Raw genomic sequence first — 20,496 nt, 5'->3', positions numbered from 1 at the left:
GGTCAATGGGGATAAAAAGGAGATATGTGTAATACTTTCAACAATAAAGATTTAATTTTAAAAAAGAATACATTCTTTTGATGAGTATATCATTTTGCTGAAATATGATCAGTTGTGCTATATCCTTTTATGACCTCATTTTTCTCTTAGCAATGTATGTTGAATATCCTTCCATTATAATATTATACCAATATAGATATGTGCATATATAATTTTATAAAAGTATATATGCAAATATTTGTCATCTTAAGTTTTAATGACTGCATAGTGTGGCATGGTTGCATAGAGAAAGAATATCAAATGTCTCAATATTGTAGAAATATGTCATCATTTAATGAAATCATTGTTGATAAGTTTTGGTTCTAATATTTTAAAATTTTTAGAACAATTTCATGAGAATGTCTAATTCTTCATGGTGATTCATTTGTGAAGTGATTTCTGAGAATAAATTTCCAAAGATGTAATTGCTAAGTGATAATGGTTTTATCAATTAATTTAGTCTGCATTTTTCTACACTAACAAACAACTCAAAGGATTCCAGTGGCTTATAACAGTTTATCTCTTACTCACACAGACTGAGGACAGCCTCTCTCTCTCTGTCTCTCTCTCCTCTCTCTCTCTTTCTCCATCCCTCCCTCCTTCTCTCTTTGGATCTTATGAGGGGTAAAGAGATTGACAACTATGAATTTATTTTTTTAAAAAACCTTCTGGAGAGAAATATTCCATATCAATTCTATTCACAATTCACTGTCCAGAGTCAGCATGAATTCAAGAGGACAGACAAGCAAAACACTCCTTCCGAGAAGAGATGTAAACTACAATCCCTCCAGGGAGAGAATAAAGTATTTTGAGCAACAGTACTATCAAAAGTGCCTATAACAATCCATACTAAGGCCCAGGCAGCATGTCTTGGTGGTTGAGCATCGACCTAGGAATCAGGGGGTCACAGTTCGATTCCCAGTCAGGGCACAAACCTGGGTTGTGGGCTCGATCCACAATGGGGGGACATGCAGGAGGTAGCTGATCAATGATTTTCTTTCATCACTGATGTTTCTCTCTGTCTCCCTTTCTTCCTCCCCCTGTGAAAAAAAAAATTTTAAAGGAAAAGGAGAAATTATTTCAAACCACACACACAATGCATACTATGATCACTACTGTTACTGTGAAAAAGGACAAGCTTAAATGTCACCACAGAGCACAAAGATTCTGAAATAGAGAAAGAATATCGAATGTCTCAATCCATTCTTAGCAGATAATTTAAATACACATTATGGAGAAGTAACATAAATAAAAGACCTTGTAGATAACAAGTAAGGATAATTGTCTACATTTCTATTTGGCAAACAAACTCTGCCAAAACATGACCACCACACATTTTCAATCCCAACCACTGGATGACCACAAGCTATAGTTTATACCCCTACGTCATCATTGGTTTCTTCACCACATTTCTTCAGAAGAGATTTAATTGAGTGCAATAGAATTTAACCATGAAATAAGAGGTTTTGTATAAAGTAAACCAAACTAATAATCTGTTGATATGTTTGGATTTATAGCTTCCAGTCACTTTTTAGCTCTTGAAATGATATGGAGATACTGTTAGAAACCAGGTGAGATTGTTAAGATCATTGACAATTGAATGTAAAGACATCAGGTTAGTAAAGATACTTAGCCTAGGGTTTAAAGCTCTGGGAAAAGGTTTTCTTATTTACTTTTCAATGGCAAACACAGAGATGCAAAGAGGAAGCAAGAATGAAAAGTAAGGTAGGCATGGAGGTTCTAGAAGAATATTAACAACGTGGTTTTTAATCCTGAGTTGCCACGGCTGTAGTTGACAAAAGGCAGCATAAGTTTTGATGAATAGACAATGACATATTTTCACATTAATATAACCAAGGGAGCCCTAGCCAGTTTGGCTCAGTGGATAGAGCATCAGCCTGGGAACTGAAAGGTCCCAGGTCTGATTCCAGTCAAGGGCACATGCCCGGGTTGTGGGTTCAATCCCCAGTGGGGGGACTTGCAGGAGGCAGCCAATCCATGATTCTCTTTGATCATGGATGTTTCTCTCTCTCTCCCTCTTCCTTCCTCTCCGAAATAAACAAAAATATATTTTATATATATATATATACTCAAGGGAAAAGTTCTCTTTAATTCTTTGAAGCTTTATACTGAGAAAAAAGTGCTATCCAAGAACACTTGTGTGGATGTTGGATGATATACTCAGGGACATTCTTTTGATTGATTTATTTTTTTAAACCTATAAACTATGTCTAAACCCTTTACCTGGATGGCAGATTAATACATAGCTCCAAATTCATTCTCTAGGCAGCCACTTCCAAGTGTATTACTTCCTACAGACTGGAGCTTACAGAAGCCTAATTTTTCACCCCTCATCCCCTATGGGTTCCAAGTACTCAAGTACATACCCAAAGGTCTAAATGAGGATTGAAGCTGTAACATCAACCACATTTTCTTGTAAAGCTGGAAAGGAAAATTCAGAAGGCGCTCCAAATGCACACAGAGGAGAAGGCAACATAAAGATGGAAGCAGGACTGCAGTGATACAAACACCAGTGAAGAAATGCTGAGCATCCACCAGAAGCTGGAAGAGGCAGGTGTAGGTTCTCCCCCAGAGACTCTGGGGGTGTAGCCCTGACAGCACCTTCATGTCAGACTTTTGGCCTCTGGTACTATGAGAGAGTAGATTTAGTTATTATAAGCCACCATGATTGATTGTGGTAATTTGTTATCCTAGCCTAGGAAATCAACACACACACACACACACACACACACACACACACACACACAGGCTGCCCTATGCACAGTAATCTTGCACCATAACTCCAAGCTTAGGCTTTGAAATCAAACAGAATTGGGTTCAAATCCTGGCCCATCCATTTGATGGTCATATGACTTTGGGCAAGTTGCTGAGATATCTTAACCTTAGTTTATTCTTCATAAAGTAAGATTATTAAATTTCCTTTATTAAATAGAATTATGGGTATAAAGCATCTAGTACATAGTAAGCACTCAGTCAATCTAAGTTCTTGTTTTGAATTGAATAAACAGAAGTCTAGTAACCCATCCAAGAGTCTAGGGTCACTGAAAGGCTATTCAATATGCTCTGCAAGAACCTGCACAGGATGACATATTAGTGTCTAAGACCAGCCTACTGGAAGAGCTGAGGCTACAGAATTACCCAGAATGCAAGTCGGGTTAAGAATCAGATGCCATAGGACAGAATTAGTGCCCAGTCCTGCTATCTTCTTGGAGGCCCAGCAAGACCATCTCAAAATGAGACAGTGGCTTCTGGGCATAACTGGCTACTTGAGATAAAAAAAATTATCTTGTTTATAGAATGAATCATCCTTTGGGACTAGTTGATCTTTTCATCTGTAAGCATGAATCATGAACTCTTTGGTAACAATAGTGAAATCAAGAAAGGGTTAAAACTCAAGAAGTTCTCTCATACACATGCAGAAGTGTTCTCTTAATAATCTTTAAAACCACCATTCTTAATTTGGAAGTATTGCAGAGGAAAATATTTTTAGTAATCAGGTAGTAACATAAATGTATCTTTGTAATGTCCTAACAACCCTATGTGAAATAGTAGGATACCTTCTAATATTTCCCATTTCCTCTTCTCTGCATGATTTACCCCTTTTACCCCAATTGTTTGTAAGTTCAGTGACATCAAGGAGTTTTATCTGTTTTGTATCCCAGCTTTGGTACATGGTAGGCACTGAAAAAATGTCTGTGGAATGAATCAGGTTGCCTAGCTGTAGTTCTGAGTTCAAGTGTTATCATCGAATACTTGTTCTAATCTTGACCTTAAACAACATGGAGGTACAGTGTTGACATTCCAGGAGGCTTTCAAATAATGCAGGTCAGAGCCTATATCAGATCCTTGCAAGTAGAGGTTGTGTCTAAGAACAAATTCCAGGAGCATCTGCTGTTCCAATAGAGACTGAGGTCAGGTGAGTTAGCAGCGACTTCGTGGAGGTGTGCAGCGTGCCAGGCCAGGTCTGGTGACCAAATGTACCACACCTACACTGTATCCCTGGAGACCAGCAATACAAAGTCTTGCTGACAAGCAGATTGGACTAGGACTTAGACTACCTGGGTTTTCCCTCTGACAATTTGGAGCCAATTGCTTATACTCCCCAAGCCAGTGATGGTGAACTTATGACACGCGTGTCAGAGGTGACACGCGAACTCATTTTTTTTGGTTGATTTTTCTTTGTTAAATGGCATTTAAATATATAAAATAAATATCAAAAATATAAATCTTTGTTTTACTATGGTTGCAAAGATCAAAAAATTTCTATATGTGACACGGCACCAGAGTTAAGTTAGGATTTTTCAAAATGCTGACACGCCGAGCTCAAAAGGTTCGCCATCACTGCCCCAAACCTTAGTTTCCTCTGTTAAAAACAGAGGTCAAACAGAAAAGTGATTTTGAAACTTTATCTTAAAAAATAGGTAACTGCTTTGCTTCACAAAATGAAATATATAGAAGGTATTCCACTATTTAGAAATGAATAGCAGCAACCTAATGACCTCACCCTCCTTTATCTAAATGCTAAGAGCCAATTCTGTGGAGATCCTGGAGAAACGAGAATGTAGCTTAGAAATCCCAGCTTAGAAGTCACCTTAGGTCACATCATTTCAGATGTCTTCTACAGTAAAGCCATTATTAGTTGGATGGGGAAAGAAAATAAGAAATTTATTATAAATTCAAGCTTAGGCAGAGGTCAGAGATATCTAAGTCATTTTTAGGCTGCACTACCTCCAACAAGTACAGATGGCCTTTATTATATTAATACAGTTTCTTGTGACCTACAAGTCTAAGAGCTAGTGTTGGTGAAAGATGGCTAGATGAACTTGAACAGCAAAATTCTCTTTTAGGGTGCTACCTAGCCCTTTCTATATCTCATTGTGCAAGTTTCTTAACATTCTTATGCTTAAGTGTCTTCATTTGCACAGTTAAACAAGATCTACCATATATAGTTGTTCTGAAAATTCGATAAGGTAATTTTATGGGAGTTTGGCTAAATTGTGGCTCCATAATAAAGTAAGACTTTTATTACAATAGCAAAGAAGACCAAAAGTCAAATAAGGAGTTTCATGGTCAATATGTAATTCTGCTAATATCCATTCTTACAAATATCTTTATTAATATAAGATTCAGATAGTTATTTGGATTTTTATTTCTATATTTTATTAAGTATTAAACATCTATTGAAGTACAGAGCAATAGACTTTCATAATTACAGCTCACATAATCCTCCCAAATATGCTCTCCAGATAAAATCAACTATAAAGCCAAGAATGACATACAGAGATAGTTTTGACTTGCTCAATGTGGTCTAAAACTTTGAAATCAAGCTATATAAAATAATTCTGTATATATACAATGCTAATTTACTTTTTTAAATTATGTAAATCTACAAACATTATTGCACCACTTTAAATCACTTTTGAGTATAAAAAAGTAGACTAAAGTCATCAGCTATAGAACCCATAGACTACTTGAAGGTAAGCTCCTCCAGGGAAGATCTCTGACTCTATTCATTTTTGGAATCTTTCAAGATAAGGTCTACACCAACAAGCTTGCAATATGAAGAGGCCCTGAAGGGAAGTTGGTGGTTTCAAAAAGGGTCTCTAAGTAGCCTGGAGATGTGATATTTACACTATCATTTCCCACATTCCCAAGTCCTTAAGCGTCATGGTTCTGAAATCTAATTTTATCAGTATAATGGGAGAAGTTCATCTCTTAAACACTGTCTCACAAGAGATGAATGTACAAAATGAGGGTGCTTACATATTAATTCAGTTAATTAAGTATGATAGCAATCATGGATCCAGACAACCCAATTAGCATGACCAGTGTATTTGTTTTCTTTAGACAAAATGGAAAATTGGATAGAAAGCTAAATTCTAATCAGAGTGTTGCTTTGAATGCACAAAAGTTAGTTGTATAATTCAAACATGTGGCAGGTAGTGGCTACTATTCATGGAGAGATTATGTAGCTTGCAAGTTTACTTAGCCCTTGGGTGATAGAACCCTGAGTAGAGACCACATCTGCTTGTCTCCAAAGTTTATGCCCTATTTTAATAAGTGTGACTTTCATTTGATGTCATGAGCTATAAAAGAGAAGTATGTTTGCTCATAGAGCTTGTAATCTCACTAGGAAGCCAACTCTAACGTTTATTTTACGGTCAGAAAGTAATATAATGCAATATATAATTGATGCCCAGGGCCCAGATGGTAATCATGGTAAGAGAAAGTACAATAAAAGCCAGAAGATTCAATGAACTGCTTCAGGAAAAAAAAGGCAGACTATGTTTTAATCAGAACATTCAAGGAGAAAATCCTGGCTAGATGTCTGACCATCAGCTACATTTACCTTTGTTCATGTTTGAAGTCACAGCTACTCACAGGAAATCAGAACAGAAATTGGTTTGGTAATACAAATTCCTGTCATAGTGTAAATAGGTCTTCACAAGGCTCATCTGCATACAGTAGACATTAGTAGAAATGGCTACTATATCTTTCCAAAAGCACATCATCAATGATCTCTAATGATTAATAAGTAATAATCAACTTAAACTGCTTTGTATTCTATTTATTAATCACAAATTCAGTTGGGAAGCAAAAGGTATGTGGAACTTTACATTGCAGTGCAGTTCTCTTAAAGCAGAGGTTCTTAACCTGGGAGATTTTGCCCTCCAGGGAGCATCTGGCAATGTCAGAGACATCTTTGATAGTGTCCATAGGAGTGACAGGAAATGCCACTATCAAAGAGTACATAGAGTGTCCAGGAATGCTGACAAATATCTATCCTATAATGCACAGCACAGACCCCCAATAACAGAATTATCTGATGTGAAATGATCATCATGCTGAGGTTGAGAGAACCAGATGGAGACTGAAAAAAAAATCCTTTTATGTGTTATCAGTACCCAAAACTACATGTTCACACCCGTGGTTTCATAGTCTCCTTGCTGAGATGGACAGAAAAGAGTTCCAGTCCCATTTTAAGATGGAAAAGACCAAAGCCAACTGATCTATGTAGAATCTCCAAGGACACGATTCTTCGCCTTAAGAATAAGCCATATCTGAAGTTATTTAGGGCTAGGACCTTAGAATACAACAAGATGAAATAAGAAAAAGTATAAAGAGCAGTAAAACACAAGATAGATAAAAATGTATTAGAATTCACAAGAATCAAAAAGGAATTCAATTAATAAGTGTGTGAGTGTGTGTGTGTGTGTGTGTGTGTGTGTGTGTGTGTGTGTGTTGGGGGGGGCATATTTTCTTGCAGGAAATAATAAAAAGTGGGCCAAAGCATAACAAAGGGATTAAAGCAATGGAAGGAATGGAATTATTTCATGACAACTGAAAAAGAGATACAGAAATGCAAATCACAACTGCAATTTCCCCACCTTCTCTTCACTCAGGACCTTCCTCAAGAAATGAGACTTCCTGGAAGATCTATTCTAAATTCAGTGTCCGTATTCAGTTGTCTAAATGTTAGGCACAATGAAAAAGAATATCTGAGATCCACAAATGGAAATTAAAGTTGGAACCCCAAAAAGGCAAGCCTCAGGATTCATTCTTTTTTTTTTTTTTAATTGATTTCAGAGAGGAAGGGAGAGGGAGGGAGAGAGGGAAATATCAATGATGAGAGCGAATGATTGATCGGCTGCCTCCTGCATGCCCTCCATTGGGGATTGAGCCTTCAACCAGGTATGAAAATAATCATTTTCAGCACTCTACATAATCTCCCAATTTAGGTATTTTATTGCTGTTTTGATGAATTAAAAAATAAGTAATATACTCAGTGTATGTGCACCATTTCCAATGCAGATCCTGTCCGGGAATTGAACTGGTTCATAGGTTGACACTCAATTACTGAGCCACCCAGGCCAGGCCAGGATTCCTTATAGGAAGGCCCTTGTGTTTAGATGAGTCACATACTCAATGTAACCTTTATTTGCTCATATTCTTTGATATTATTAGAATTCCACCCTCCATAAATAACCAGTGAACTGATTGTTGTGGGTGTACCCTCTCCTCCTTCAACATGAAAACAGACTTATTCTTTTTTAGTCCTGGAGCCAAAGTTCATTTCATTGTGTCATTTATTTGAGCCTGATTTTCAGACATTTCTGTATTACTGCCAAAGATTTGAAATAAGCCATCATAGATCATGATTCATTCAATGTTTTTCATGTAAAGATGACAGTGATTTCACTCTCCTAAGAGTAGAAGTTTACTGCAGGATTAAATTTCCACTTAACATTTAGAAAACAAAATAGCCTCAAATTTTCAGTAGTTTTACTACTGAAGAAAATTCCTGGAAGGGGCTCTGTTCTTTCTTTCTAAAGCCTGAGATAAATCTGTAGAAAGTTATTTTCCATATAATAAAGAATCAAAATTTCCAATTTCAAAAGTATATAAAACTACATGTTTTTCACCAAAACCAGTTTGGCTCAGTGGATAGAGCGTCGGCCTGTGGACTGAAAGGTCCCAGGTTCGATTCCGGTCAAGGGCATGTACCTGGGTTGCGGGCACATCCCCTGTAGGAGATGTGCAAGAGGCAGCTAGCTGATTGATGTCTCTCTCATCGATGTTTCTAACTCTCTATCTCTCTCCCTTCCTCTCTGTAAAAAATCAATAAAATATATTTTTTAAAAAAACTACATGTTTTGGATAGAATATTCATCACCCAGTAAATGCATTCCAGAACACGTTTGTATCATAAGACTAATTTATTTCTGGTGTCCTAAAGTACTTAGATTTTTCCTCCCTCCCTTTCTCCCAAATTCTAATAGTAGCAGATGAATCTCTAATCACTTAGGTTGTGTATATCATGTAAATAATTTTGTTTTCACTTAGAAATGTGGGTAATTCCATTTGCATTTCCATTCTTAATAAAATATAATAGAGTTACTTTTCCAATTAGGATTCAGCCTGAATGTATGTGTTTAAGGCAATGTGCAGGGACAATGGCCCAATACCATTCTCGTTTCTCACTTCTTCCAGTTCTCTAATTTTTGCCCTATAGTTTTGTGTTCTTAAGCCCTCCTTTATACATTTGATCAAATAAACTCATAGAGAGGATCAGCTTAGGTAATTACTTTTTTATTGCTTTATTGCTTAAAGTATTACAAAGAGTATTATATATGTCTCCTTTTTTTTTTCTCCCCTTGACCTTCCCCTAGCCTCCCATACCCCCCAGTGTCTTGTGTCCATTGGTTATGCTTATATGCATGCAGGTAATTACTTTAATAGTGGTTAAGAGAAACCTGGTAGGCCTAGGAGATCTTGAGTGGCCAGACCATGTGTAGCATCTGTTCACAGATGTTAAATCAACTTAGGGATCTAATTCATCCTAAAATAATCAGTTTTAGCACTCTACATAATCTCCTGATTTAGGTATTTTATTGCTATTTTGATGAATTAAAAAAATAAGTAATACACTCAGTGTATGTGCAATTAAATAGAAAATGTACCAAGATCTCAAATGGCTAGAAGGAAAGCCAGAGTTAATACCAAAGAAGAGTTACTAAATAAGAGCAACCTGTATACAATCTTTAATAATGTCAGGCCTGTGGATGTATCACACACAGATGATTTCATCTACACTTCACATTAAAAGAAAATATTACCTCCATTATACAGATTTTTAAAAGGGCTTAAAGAAGTATGTAATCTATTCAAAGTCATGAAATTAGTAATGGACAGTTAGGGTTTGAATTTAGGTTTATCTGGACCGATACTATACAGTCTCCACAAAGGATATTTTAGAGAATGATGGGGTGCAAATGGTGGAGGTGGGGACCACAAAGTTATTGTCAATGAAATGTGATCTGAGACAGGCCTTGAGGATGGTGTCAGGAGGTCACGGGGAAGGCTAACTGCAAGGGCACCATCTCCAATGCAGGTCCTGGCAAAAGCCATGAGTTGTTTCACTTTGTAGGTCAATAGTGAAAGAAAAGGTCAGAAAATTAAACTCTGCGTCAGCCTGTGGACTGAAGGGTTCCAGGTTCGATTCAGGTCAAGGGCACCTGCTGGGGTTGCAGGCTCCATCCCCAGTAGGGGGCATGCAGGAGGCAGCCAATCAATAATTCTCTATCATCATTGATGTTTCCATCTTTCTCTCCTTTTCCCTTCCTCTCTTAAATCAATAAAAAAAATATATTTTTTAAAAAAATACTCAGATACCTTTTAAAAAGAAAAAAGAAAGTTAAGTTCTAGATAAATTATGCTTTAATTATAAAGCTTAGAAGTTATTATTTTCAATGCCCATACACCTCATGGGAGAATTACATACTCATAGTGACATTTTTAGACAGTTATTATGACAGCAGCATGATAAAAACTACTTTGAATTGGGGAGAGATGGGAAGAAGCAGAGAGATAAGTTCATAATATTTCTGGCAAGAGAAGGTGGTCTAACTGATGGTGATGACAGTGGGATTGTGAATGAAGCCCAGATACAAGAAAAGGGTTCCCCTGTGGAGAGATACTGAGCTGGACTTGGCAGGAGATTGAACGGGATGAGCAAGAGATAACGGAAGCAAGCATTCTTCAAGATTGTACTGTGGTTTGATTAAGATACGGGTGATTCAGTTATATGACATAAGGAAGTGAAGAAAGTGAAGTGAACTGACTGGCTAGGAAGTGACCGGGCTAAAGATGACCGGTCAGATTATATATATCATCCTGTTACTGGAACAATACGAGGCTGGAAAAGACATCAGTATTTTATTAGGAACAAATGAATGATCCAGAGTAGTGGCCATAGTCTAGGCCTCTTAAAGGTTGATATTATTTCTTTCTTCCCATCTTGCAAGATGGCGGGTGAAAAGAAAACTGAGAAGCCGGATACCAAGGAGAAGAAGCCTGACACTAAGGAGAAGAAACCTGAAGCCAAGAAGAAGGCTGATGCCGGCGGCAAGGTTAAGGCCCCTAAGAAGAGGAAGCCCCACTACAGCCAAAACCCCAACCTCGTCAGAGGAATTGGCAGATCCTCCCGGTCAGCTATGTATTTGCGAAAGGCCATGTACACGAGGAAGTATTCAGCCCCTAAATCCAGGATTGAAAAGAATACTGGATTTGTGCTACTGTCACAAAACCAGTTTGTGGCGACAAGAATGGTGGTACCCGAGTGGTTAAACTCCGCCTAGATATTATCCTACCGAAGACGTGCCTCGAAAGCTGCTAAGCCACGGCAAGAAACCCTTCAGTCAGCATGTGCGGAGTCTGCAGGCCAGCATCCCTCCTGGGACCATTCCGATCATCCTCACTGGGCGCACAGAGGCAAGAGGGTGGTTTTCCTGAAGCAGCTGGGCAGTGGCTTGCCACTTGTGACTGAACCTCTGTCCCTCAATTGAGTTCCTCTTCGTAGAACACACCAGACATTTGTCATCGCCACCTCCACCAAAATTGAATCAATGGTGTGAAAATCCCCAAACAGCTTACTGATGCTTACTTCAAGGAGAAGAAGCTGCGCAAGCCCAGATACCAGGAGGGCGAGATCTTCGACACAGAGAAAGAGAAATATGAGATTACAGAACAGCGCAAGGTTGACCAGAAAGCTGTGGACTCACAAATTCTGCCAAAAATCAAAGCTGTTCCTCAGCTCCAGGGCTACCTCTGCTCTCTGTTCGCTCTCACCAATGGGCTTTATCCTCACAAACTGGTGTTCTGAATTTCTTATAAGAACCCGATTAAATAACTGATATGTTAAAAACACAAAACAACAAAAAAGTTGATATTATTTTTAAAATATATTTTTTCTTGATTTCAGAGAGAAAGGGAGAGGGAGAGAGAGATAGGAACATCAATGATGAGAGAGAATCACTGATTGGCTGCCTCCTGCACACCCCATGCCGGGGAATCAAGCCCGCAACCAGGGCATGTGCCCTGACTGGGAATCAAACTGTGATATTATTTTGTAGTCAAAGATACCTGGAAAGGTATATGGTATACAATTTATGTGCATGCTTTTAATTCAGATTTTTTAAAAAATTGAACCCAAAGGTCTTTGAGAACTTGCTACTAGGCTTTTGGTCCCACTGATATTGAAAGTTGTTATTAGGTGTCTCTCCTGCAAAACTTGTCTTGATAAGCAGACACCTCTCAGGGGATAAAGTCCAAGAACTTAACTTTCAAAGACAGAAAAAAAATCAAGGAAGAAAAGACCAAGACACCTGAAAATTAGTAGAAGGAGAATTAAATTCACCTAAAATGTTATTTGGGATACAAGAACACAATTAGGGTGGCCAGTAGGGAAAACCAATAGTGCAAAGTTGGTGAAATGTGCAAAGAAAAGTTTTCCCAATGACCCTGTGAGTCAGCTCTTGTCTATGACCTGGTGCCAGCACTACAAACAGATTGTTTTTTAAGTAGAGATGATTAGGTATAATTATTTTTGTTTCTAGAAACAGGAAAATGCTACTAGCAATGACATTTCAGAACAGACAAGGACAGGCTGAAAAGAGGAAAAGATCCAGAGGGTGGTGCCTGGGAAAGGAATTAAACTGAAATAATCATTTCATATTCTGCACTTTGAAAGGAGAAAAGAGATGTGGTTATTTGAAATCTGTGATGCCTTTTAAAATATATTTTCATTGGAGGAAATAAGTTTAAAGTCCATGTGGTAAAAAAAATTACTCAAGCCCTAACCATTTTGGCTCAGTGGATAGAGCGTTGGCCTGCAGACTGAAGGACCCCAGGTTCGATTCCAGTCAAGGGCATGTACCTTGGTTGCGGGCACATCTCCAGTAGGGGGTGTGCAGAAGGCAGCTGATCGATGTTTCTCTCTCATCGATGTTTCTAACTATCCTTCTCCCTTCCTCTCTGTAAAAAATCAATAAAATATATTTTAAAAAGAAATTACTCAAAAGGTTAAACACTAAATTAAAATATACAAAAGAAAATAAAGGTGAATTTTCAGTTGTATTTTTTGAATCTTTCTTTTCATGTAATTAGAGCACTCATATTCATGTCTACAAGTCCAAATCAAGACCAGCCTTAGAAATATGTGGCAAATTCAAGAGCTTTCTAAAAATCTTGCCCAAAAGAAAGTCCCCATTTGCCTGCCATGGATTTGGGGTTTCTGTAATGACAGAGGTAGTTATTTATCTTCATATAATCTCTGAAAAATTTCCTTTAGAAGTGGGAGTTTTCCTGAAAGTGGCTTATATATTACATTTCTATAAGTCATTCACATGACAGAGAGAAAAAGATCCTCAAAGAGTACATGAAGGAGAAAAGCTGGGGCTGCAACAAGGTGGGGAGCTCCAGTGCACTCTGACCAGGACACCTGATCTCTTATCACTTCTTGAAAGTCAATTCCCACATTTCATTTCTTCTGGAGTCTCCTGGGATTGGCTTGCCTATTCCTCTTCTTTTCCACAGCAAAACTTCCCCCCCTGGGACTCCATCTTCTTGAGGAATGAGGTGCTGAAGCATAATTTTTCTCTAGCTATTTGTGTTCTATAGTAAACCCATAAATCCTGTTTGCATTTGCTAAGATTTTTAGCCTCAGATAACTACTGGGGGGAAGATAAGCTCCCACAATATACCTTGAGGGAATTACAGACCATAAGAGCTTTATTAGTCATAGGTCACCTTATCTTCATCAGAATAGGACTGGGGCTGAGCCTCATTGTTGTTGCTTTTTTTAAAAAATTGAGAGTCAGATTTGCCACGCCTTCATCTAATCTTGGTAAGCCCCAAGCAACTGATTCTCAACTTTATACCAACAGCCCACTTCCTTCAACTCTTTCCATAAAGATAACCTGTTGTCAAATGCAGAATCAAGGGGAAATTCCAAACCAGTACCAGGCCTCTGCTCTTCCAAACAGACTTTCATGTAGTATACCACTTACTGCCATCTTCCATTTTGTATAAAAAAGTAAGAAAAAAAAAATCTACAGTCTTTAAATTAAAATGATTGCAAAGCCCTAGCCAGTCTGGCTCAGTGGATAGAGTGTCAGCCTGCGGACCAAAGGGACCTGGGTTCAATTCCAGTCAAGGGCACATACCTTAGTTACAGGCTCCCTGGGCTTGGCCTTGGTCAGGGCTTGTGCAGGAGGCAACCAATCGATGTGTTTCTCTCACATTGATGTTTTTCTCTGTCTTTCCCTCTCTAAAAATCAGTGGAAAAATATCCTCTGGTGAGGATTAACAAAAAATAAAAATTAAATGGCTGAAAATTTTCTACACAAAATTGTTCCTATGCCCTTTCCACCCCACCTTGATGAAGTACATTTAAAAATAATTTTAATTTGATTTGGTCAGTTATTCACTTAAAAATTAGGGCACTTTGACTAGTCTTGGGGACCTGGAATTTGGGAAAATATGCACCTTCAATAAGGGCTAACATTTACTGAATGCCTACTATGAACTAGGCATATTATGCCCATATTTTGTTAATTCATAATATTTGTGCAAGGCAGGTGTTATTAGCTGTATTTTTCTGAATGGATTAAGTCTCACAGATATCTTACTTAATCAATTGCCCATGACTGTATCTTAAATATTCCTTAGTGTAATGGATGCCAAAATTGATATTACTGGCAAAATTTGCAATTTAAAGACAATGTTTCAACGTAAACTTTATAATAAATCTATAGAATAGAGGTGGTATAGTAAAAGGTCAAGGAAGACCCCCACACAATAGTTTTCCATGGAAATAATTACAAAAACCTTGATTCTTCCCAAGATATTACAAAAAGTAACTTAGAATTATAGCTGATAAAAATGGTTTCACTTTTACATGGCTCAGAAGCAAAAAGTAACAGAAACGAATGTCTTCCCAGAACTTTTGTAACCTTTTGGTTTGGGAACCAGAATTTAGCAATACAAAATGCTAAAATCAACCCCTTAATATGGGCACAGATGAGACCGCTCAGTAACTCTCAAGTAAAATATTTTCAGTACTCTCAGTTTAATTACCTCGTTTTGTTTTTTCCTGCCCATTGGTCTTTCATAAAATTATGAGTGAGAACCATTAATGTTCACAAGGCAATGCCAAGGTTACTGCCTTGACCACCTCAGTGTGGCACTGACCATAATAAACACATAGCATTGCTCTCGATTTTCCCATGCTCCATGTGGTTTACACTGGAGAAATGCCAGACCCACCAGACCCATCAGACCATACATCTCTGGCTTAGAGCTCTGCCAGCCACCCAAGAGCATATTGTTCCCTCCCTTTTTGAAAGCTGGTTTTCTCTCCTCCAATCATATTTGGTTTTAAAGAAATCCTCTACTCAATAAACTAGAACCAAGTAGAATCATTAAATTATTATTATTAAATAATAATATTGTTTTATTTTTAATGTATTAATAAAAAAATCATATTATTTTTATCTTGGTAAGCTCCAATGCATGAAGAGTAGAAAGTTTTTCATCTACCTGTGATTTACCTTTAACCACATGAATTAAACATGAACTGCTACCCTAGGGCTCACTGAATTGTACAATGAAATCCAAATCATTACAAAACATTCGCTTAGTCTTTCCTCTGTTACTGGGCTACAACCCCAAGCAATTTTCCCTCTTTAAAAATGTCTACTTCAAGTAAATACTTTTAAGGAATAAGGAAGTGACAAATACTCAATATTGCAATAATATATATTCTACCTAGTTGCCTCTGTAATTTGAAATCATTTGAGTCCTGCTATCATCCTATAGAGACAGTGCTGTATTTACTTTGCACAAGAAAAATTACATATTAAAAATATATGTATGTATTTTCATAGGTATTTATATATGTGTGTGTTTATACTGTTAATAGATATCGGCTAATCAGAACTTGAGCTACAAACATTGTTCAGCCATGACTAATCAATTATCAACATGAGAAGGTTTTATGTAGTATTATAATTTTTAGTATTTTAATATTATATTGAGTATTTTAATGTTATAATTTTATGGCATAGTTTTCTAAAATGAAATTGTGTGCTTAGTATTTTCTAATCACTTCAGGTAGATTTTGCCAAAGGAAACTCTTTTAATGAATGAAAACATGTACTAATGGAATGCTTTCTAACAACATGGAGAAACCAAATCAACTCCAACCGGTCATAAAGTTATCCCCCTCCTCATATGTATCAATAGTGTTCATAGGTGATAAGTCTTGGCTTTTAAAAACTCGGCCTGGGTGTTTCATCTTGAAGGGTGTTTGCTGGTTTCTGATCTGAAGGAGCAGCATTTAATACCAGTCTTTGCAGGTGACACTCATCATGATCTCCGCTACTCAAATTGATCATCACTGGGCCTGGTTGCGAAGAGTTATGCAGAAAGGATATTCAAGTAGAATCTGCAGACGTCTCGTGATTATTTCTGGTATTATGTTTCTCATCAATCATAGCCTGATGGCCATTAAGACAGATACTGGGAGTCACAAGAAATCACCACAATCCAACTAGAATTATCGAGGTGTTTCATTAACAAGGATCAAATTGATGCCTCACAAAAGAAGAAACTGAGGGACAACACCTCAGGATGATCTTAAATTAAAACTGGACACCTGTGGGCCTTTAAAAAAACAACAACAACAAACAAACTTGGTCTAATGTATTTCTTCTGAGAAAAGCAAAGTAGAATTTAATAGTCATTGTTAAACATGAACTCACTTAAGCAGTTTTACAACTTTCAATAGTACTTTGCTTTCAGAAAGAAAAACTAAAGTAGGGTAATTCTGTGTTCCAGGATATATTTGTTTATTTGAATGCTCTACTAGAAATTTTAGCCTGACAGTTTAAATATCATGAAAACTTTGTCATTTAAGTATTGGAAGCAGATTTCTACATCCCAAATGTTAAGATTTTAATAGCCCCTGTAGAAAGTCTTACTCCACTGTCCTGGAGAACCTGAATGTGAGTCCTTCAGGGACACAAGCTTAAAGAAAGAATTCTTCCCTTGTATTTTTCATAAACTGCAAAATCCTCACCAATTTGAATACAAAATTTTCAGCAGTGTTTTGATTGTTAATGTAAATTGCAGCAGAGAGTTGAAACAAAATTCTTGGCTTTTAGGCATTTTAGCTTTCTAACTGGTAAGGATTTTTCTGTTTAATTTGGGGTTAGGGGTGATGAGGCAGGTAGGCGAGCAGTTAGGGGCGATCAAGCAGGCAGGTGAGTGGTTAGGGGCAATCATGCAGGCAGGCAGAGGCAGTTAGGGGTGATCAGTTAAGCAGGCAGAGTGGTTAGGAGCTATCAGGCAAGCAGGTGAGCACTTAGGGGAGATCAGGCAGGCAGGTGAGCAGTTAGGAGTAATGCTCCAGTCCAGGTCCTGGATTGCGAGAGGATGCAGGCCAGGCTGAGGGACCCCCCCCCCCCCCCATCCCCTTGCACAAATTTCATGCACCAGGCCTCTAGTTTAATCTATAATAGACTATAGATTAAATACCCTTAGCCAAACATGTGAACAGAATTTAAAAGTAATGTTTATGCTAGTTTTCCTCAGAACCCTTAGCATGCTGATACTTCTACACTCAAGTTGGTGGTGATTTTTCAGTTTATTGCAAGTGTAAGTAGAGCCACTCACCTATCCTCCCATACTCTGCTTTGAACAGCTGAGGTTGTGGGGCTGAAACTACATTTCCCAGATTGCATTTTGTCTGGCTTCCTGTTTGTGTCCTGTTAATGGGAGGCACTGGCAGGAGAAGAGCAGCCCCCAGGAAAAGAGAAGCTTCCAGTTTCAGACCCTGACAGCAATGGCAGCGGTGGCCTGCGGTGACTGCAGACTCCTGAGCTCCTCAGCGGCAACAGCTGCTGGGGGCCCAGCATCTCCAGCAGCAGGGATGGCCATGAGCTCCAGTCCAGGGGTGCTGGTCATTTCTTCATCTCCTCTTCCTTTTTGCTCCTCTGGTTTTCCTCCTTTTCTCTCTTTAACTCCTCTAGCCCTTCCAGAACTTAGTTACAAAGTTCTTTTACAAAGCCCCCTGCCCCCAGTTGCATTACCTAGCTCCCTATCTATGCCCTCACTGATGCCCAGGAGGCCCTGTTGCCTTCCTCTCTTCTGATAAGCACATATGAATTCACTCACATGAATCCATTATCTACCTCAGGCCCTCAGAATCCCTGCTGCTATTCTTGCATTCTTATCATACATTTTGACAAATTCATTGCCAGTCAGGCTTCAGGCTGATATAATGAATAGAGAGAAAATAGGCACTCCAAGTCGGCAAGGGGTCTGGGGGATGATGCCACGGTGACTGGTGAAATTGTAAAAATGCACTCTTTTGTCTTTCCTTTCAGTTATTAGAATCTTCCCTGGTTTAAATTTAGAAGAGAACACTGTGGAAATGTATAAATAAGAATTGCAAAATGAACAAGTGAACAAACAACAACAACGAGAAGACAAGCAAACAAACAGAAAGCGCACCGGGACTATAACCCTGAGGAGGCAGCTTGTAATGCTAATGTAATAACAGCGGGGAAAGGCTTCTGTGTGCTGTGTGGTTAACAGCCCCTCCATGCACTCCTGTCCCGGCTTTTAGCTTTTAGTCATCGTAGAGAATGAAGGGACCTAGAGGCTTAGCCCCCTAGGTTTCCTGCATTACTTGGACATTCTGAGAACATTTCCTGTCTCTAATGACATAGGTAAGCTTGAACTTTGTTCCCAATTTACCTACAAAATTATTCTGTATATCTTTTCCCCAAGAAGGAGGTGGGGATGGAGAAAATTGCTCTTGGCATAAAATTACTATGACATTAAGAAGGTCAGAAATGACTATACTTTGTCATAAGCCACACTATATAATAAGAGTAAATATAATGTACATTATTTCTGGGTGGAATTTTCTTCCTTGTGTATAAGCTATTCTTCATACATATTCACTCAAACCATATAGAAAAGGTTTGCTTGGCTACTCTTTAAATCTCTTTAGTTCTGAAGTATAAAAGCCACAGCTCCTCTTAGATTCAGTACAGCCTGTACTTTAAAAGAAACCCCTCAGTACTGCCCTGCCCAAAATGTGGGGGATGCTTTCACTCACCACCTCCAAAATGATTCAAAGAAAGTGAGGGACTTTAGACAATGTAGTGACCCACTTCTATAAAAGGTCAACCACTGCAGTGCCCTAAGTCATTGGACCTGTTATTTTCTCTTTTAATTTTTATTATTGCATGATGCTGTTTTCCCTGTGAAACACTAGAATGTAGATTTCTTCATGTTAAAAGGTCATGCATTAAAGCTATGCATCATTTCACGGCCCTCTTCTTGCTGGACTTGATCACACTTTGCACATTTACACAATGTTGGACATTTGCATTTGGGACCCAGGTTGACACCAAGGCGCTGGAACTCTTGCTGAAGTGCCTGCCTCTCTGTGTGACCGTGGGCAGGTAACTGAACTTCTCTGTGCCCAGTTCCCCTTCAGCACAATGGACATCTAAGAATATTCTTAATACCTTCAGGGCCTGAAGTGCTCTAAGCTTTCTGTAAGTGGTGACTAACTATATGTTTGTTATTTGAAGAATTAATCTCTCAAACAAAGGAGAATAAGAAAATCAGGGTAAGTCTGACCTACAATAGAAAAACCAGGTCTGAAAAGGGGAGCCTGGTTTTAACCTGACCACCAGGACACTGAGCTCAGCCCTCAGTGCTTAACCTGCAACACCAGTTGGATAAAAGACAAGATGGATAAAATCATCACCAAGGACTCTTCCTGGTATAAATCTTTATGACTAATTTTAAAGGACAGAAATATGTTTATTTGCCTCTTGGCCAGTATATGTAGCCTGACTTAACTCATTTATCTATCTATCTATCTATCTATCTATCTATCTATTGGGGTGATATTGGTTCACGAAACTACACAGGTTTCAAGTGTGCAACTTAATAAAACATCACCTGCACAGTGCACCATGTACCCATTGCCCCAAGTAAAGTCTCTTTCCATCCCCATTTATCCCTCCTTTGCCCACTTCTACCTACCCTCACTCCCCTTTCTCTCTGGCCATCACCACACTGCTGTCTATGTTTACGTGATATGTATATATGGTTTATTGTTAATCCCTTCACCTTCTTTCACCCAGTTCACCCTTTTTGTGACAGATATCATTTCTGCATTTTCCCTGATTTCCCAGCTTGAAGAAGTCCCAAAGAGTCCATTTTTTACCAAATTCCCCAATGACTAATATGTGATTTTCTCATCTCCATATTTTACCCACTTTTCCTCTCTAATAACCAAAACAAAATATTATGTTTACAGCAGGCAATACCTGTGGTCAAATTACCCATCTCTCTAATGGATTTACTATAAAACGCATCTATTTGTTTCCAGGAAAACATTCATTTCAATCTTCAAAGCAGAATGTTTTTAAGGTGTGTTAATGAGATATCACTTTTTACACGGTCCGGTATACAGCTCTTCCCTGAGCTAGTGCCAGGATTCGGATCCAAATGCAGAACTATGCCAACATGGGGAATGAAGATGCTGCAGAGAAACCTAAGCCCATGTAA

The 20,496-nt window shown here is 38.3% G+C and overlaps 1 pseudogene; it reads left to right on the top strand.

Annotated features, from left to right (window-relative positions):
* The first annotated feature begins 10,865 nt into the window (after window positions 1–10,865).
* Window positions 10,866–11,723, top strand: LOC139008008 (large ribosomal subunit protein eL6 pseudogene; annotated as a pseudogene).
* The last annotated feature ends 8,773 nt before the right edge of the window (window positions 11,724–20,496 follow it).

The sequence above is a fragment of the Myotis yumanensis genome, unplaced genomic scaffold (assembly GCF_028538775.1).
Source record: "Myotis yumanensis isolate MYYU_CA2020_CCGP unplaced genomic scaffold, mMyoYum1.0.hap1 SCAF_4, whole genome shotgun sequence".
Taxonomy (NCBI): Eukaryota; Metazoa; Chordata; class Mammalia; order Chiroptera; family Vespertilionidae; genus Myotis; species Myotis yumanensis.
Note: the sequence above shows the minus strand (reverse complement) of the source record. Positions and strands in the feature narration are given on the sequence as shown.